The sequence below is a fragment of the Arachis hypogaea genome, chromosome 16, assembly GCF_003086295.3.
Source record: "Arachis hypogaea cultivar Tifrunner chromosome 16, arahy.Tifrunner.gnm2.J5K5, whole genome shotgun sequence".
NCBI classification, from domain to species: Eukaryota; Viridiplantae; Streptophyta; class Magnoliopsida; order Fabales; family Fabaceae; genus Arachis; species Arachis hypogaea.
Window position 1 is genome coordinate 108,150,892 of NC_092051.1, and position 4,010 is coordinate 108,154,901.

Below are 4,010 nucleotides of genomic sequence, written 5' to 3' on the forward strand. Positions count from 1 at the left end.
TTGAAGAACCAATGGTGCTTTTGAGCTCCTCTATGTCTCTTCCTTGCTTTTGTTGCTCCTCCCTTATAGCTCTTTGATCTTCTCTAATCTCATGGAGGATGATGGAGTGCTCTTGATGCTCCACCCTTAGTTGTCCCATGTCGGAACTTAATTCTCCTAGGGAGGTGTTGATTTGCTCCCAATAGTTTTGTGGAGGAAGGTGCATCCCTTGAGGCATCTCAGGGATTTCATAGTGGAGAATTTCCTCCTGCTCTTATTGAGGTCCATGATCTCTTATTTGCTCCATCCTTTTCTTAGTGATGGGTTTGTCCTCTTCAATGAGGATGTCTCTCTCTATGTCAATTCCAACCGAATTGCAGAGGTGGCATATGAGGTGAGGAAAGGCTAACCTTGCCCAAGTGGAGGACTTGTCAGCCACCTTGTAAAGTTCTTGAGGTATAATCTCATGAACTTCCACCTCCTCTCCAATCATGATACTATGGATCATGATGGCCCGGTCTGTAGTAACTTCAGACCGGTTACTAGTAGGAATGATTGAGCGTTGAATGAACTCTAGCCATCCCCTAGCCACTGGTTTGAGGTCATGCCTTCTTAATTGAACCGGCTTGCCTCTTGAGTCAATTTTCCATTGAGCTCCTTCCTCACATATGTCTATGAGGACTTGGTCCAACCTTTGATCAAAGTTGACCCTTCTTGTGTAGGGGCGTGCGTTCTCTTCCATCATTGGCAAGTTGAATGCTAGCCTTACATTTTCTGGACTGAAGTCTAAGTATTTCCCCCGAACCATGGTGAGCCAATGCTTTGAATTCGGGTTCACACTTTGATCATGGTTCCTGGTGATCTATGCATTTGCATAGAACTCTTGGACCATTAAGATCCCGACTTGTTGAATGGGGTTGGTGAGAACTTCCCAACCTCTTCTTCGGATCTCATGTCGGATCTCCGGACACTCATTCTTTTTTAGCTTGAAAGGAACCTCAGGGATCACTTTCTTCTTAGCCACAACTTCATAGAGGTGCTCTTGATGGACCTTTGAGATGAATCTCTCCATCTCCCATGACTCAGAGGTGGAAGTAATTGCCTTCCCTTTCCTCTTTCTAGAGGTTTCTCTGGCCTTAGGTGCCATAAATGGTTATGGAAAAACAAAAAGCTATGCTTTTACCACACCAAACTTAAAATGTTTGCTCGTCCCCGAGCAAAAGAAAGAAAGAAGGAGAAGAAGAAAAAGAATGGAGGAGATGGAGGGAGAAGGTGTATTCGGCCAAGGGTAAGAAGAGAGGGTTGTGTTGTGTGAAAATGAAGAAGGAAAGAGGGGTTTATATAGTGGTGGGATGGGATTTAGGGTTCGGCCATTAAGGTTGGGGTTGGGAGGGAAAATAGTTTGAATTTTGAAGGTAGGTGGGGTTTATGGGGAAAAGAGTTATGAAAAGGTGTGAAGAGGAGAGAAGAAAATGTGGGAATCCTGTGGGGTCCACAGATCAAGTGGGGTCAAGGACTTAACATCCCTGCTCCAATTAGGCGTGTAAAACGCCCTTGCTGTGCAATCCTGGCATTTAACGCCAGATTGTTGCTTGTTTCTGGCGTTAAACGCCCAAATGTAGCCTGTTTCTGGCGTTTAACGCCAGGCAGATGCTTGTTTCTGGCGTTAAATGCCAGCTTGGTGCCTGTTTCTGGCGTTAAACGCTAGACAGATGCTTGTTTCTGGCATTTAAACGCCAGACTGCTCTCCTCCAGGGTGTGCTATTTTCAATGCTATTTTTCATTCTGTTTTTCATTTTTCAGTAGTTTTTGTGACTCCACATGATCATCAACCTACTAAAACACAAAATAACAAAAGGAAAATAAAATAGATATAATTAAATAATATTGGGTTGCCTCCCAATAAGCGCTTCTTTAACGTCAATAGCTTGACAGTGAGCTCTCATGGAGCCTCATAGATGTTCAGAGCATTGTTGGGACCTCCCAACACCAAACTTAGAGTTTGACTGTGGGGGTTCAATACCAAACTTAGAGTTTGGTTGTGGCCTCCCAACACCAAACTTAGAGTTTGATTGTGGGGGCTTTGGTTGACTCTGCAGTGAGAGAAGCTTTTCATGCTTCCTCTCCATGGTTACAGAAGGAGATCCTTGAGTCTTAAACACAAGGTTGTCCTTATTCAGTTGAAAGACCAATTCTCCTCTGTCCACATCAATCACAGCCCTTGCTGTGGCTAGGAAGGGTCTTCCAAGGATGATGGATTCATCCTCTTCCTTCTCAGTGTCTAGGATTATGAAATCAGTAGGGATGTAAAGGCCTTCAACCTTTACTAACACGTCCTCTACTTGTCCATAAGCCTATTTTCTTGAGTTGTCTGCCATCTCTAATGAGATTTTGGCAGCTTGCACCTCAAAGATCCTAAGTTTCTCCATTACAGAGAGTGGCATTAAGTTTATTCCTGACCCCAGGTCACACAGAGCCTTCTCAAAGGTCATGGTGCCTATGGTACAGGGTATTAAGAATTTGCCAGGATCCTGTTTCTTTTGGGGTAATTTCTACCTATCCAATGCATTCAGTTCATTGGTGAGCAAGGGAGGTTCATCTTCCCAAGTCTTATTACCAAATAATTTGGCATTCAGCTTCATGATTGCACCAAGGTACTTAGCAACTTGCTCTTCAGTAATTTCTTCATCTTCTTCAGAGGACGAATATTCATCAGAGCTCATGAAGGGCAGAAAGAGGTTCAATGGAATCTCTATGGTCTTTAATTGAGCCTCAAATTCCTTTGGTTCCTCGAAAGGAAACTCCTTATTGGTCACTGGACGTCCCAGGAGGTCTTCCTCACTAGGATTCACGTCCTCCTCCTCCCTTGTAGGTTCGGCCATGATGGTTAAATCAATGGCCTTGCACTCTCTCTTTGGATTTTCTTCTGTATTGCATGGGAGAGTACTAGGAGGAGTTTCAGTGACTCTTTTACTCAGCTGGCCCACTTGTACCTCCAAATTTCTAATGGAGGACCTTGTTTCATTCATGAAACTTACAGTGGCCTTAGATAGATCAGAGACTATATTTTCCAAGCTAGATGGATTCTGCTCAGAATTCTCTGTCCGTTGCTGAGTGGATGATGGAAAAAGCTTGCTATTGCTAAACCTGTTTCTTCCACCATTATTAAAGCCTTGTTGAGGCTTTTGTTGATCCTTCCATGAGAAATTTGGATGATTTCTCCATGAGGGATTATAGGTGTTTCCATAGGGTTCACCCATGTAATTCACCTCTGCTATTGTAGGGTTCTCAGGATCATAAGCTTCTTCTTCAGAAGATGCCTCTTTAGTACTGTTGGATGATTCCTTCAATCCATTCAGACTCTGAGAGATCATATTGACTTGTTGAGTCAATATTTTATTCTCAGCCAATATGGCATTCAGAGTATCAATTTCAAGAACTCCCTTCCTCTGAGGCGTCCCATTACTCACAGGATTTCTTTCAGAAGTGTACATGAACTGGTTATTTGCAACCATGTCAATGAGTTCTTGAGCTTCTGCAGGCGTTTTCTTTAGGTGAATGGATCCACCTGCAGAATGGTCCAATGACATCCTTGATAATTCAGACAGACCATCATAGAATATATCCAGGATGGTCCATTCTGAAAGCATGTCAGAAGGACACTTTTTGGTCAATTCCTTGTATCTCTCCCAAGCTTCATAGAGGGATTCACCTTCTTTCTATTTGAAGGTTTGAACATCCACTCTAAACTTGATAAGCTTTTGAGGAGGAAAGAACTTGGCTAAGAAAGTCGTGACCAGCTTATCCCAAGAGTTCAGGCTGTCTTTAGGTTGAGAGTTAAACCATATTCTAGCTCTGTCTCTTATAGCAAACGGGAAAAGCATAAGCCTGTAGACCTAGGGATCAACCCCATTGGTATTAACAGTATCACAGATCTGCAAGAATTCAGTTAAGAACTGAAAGGGATCTTCTGATGGAAGTCCATGAAACTTGCAGTTCTGTTGCATCAGAGAAACTAATTGAGGTTTCAG

The 4,010-nt window shown here is 43.1% G+C and overlaps 1 non-coding gene across 1 annotated transcript; it reads left to right on the forward strand.

Moving 5' to 3' along the window:
- Positions 1–3,627: 3,627 nt before the first annotated feature.
- Positions 3,628–3,731, forward strand: LOC112759965 (small nucleolar RNA R71). Its single transcript, XR_003180425.1, has one exon. It is a non-coding gene; the product is annotated as a small nucleolar RNA R71 (small nucleolar RNA).
- Positions 3,732–4,010: the final 279 nt, after the last annotated feature.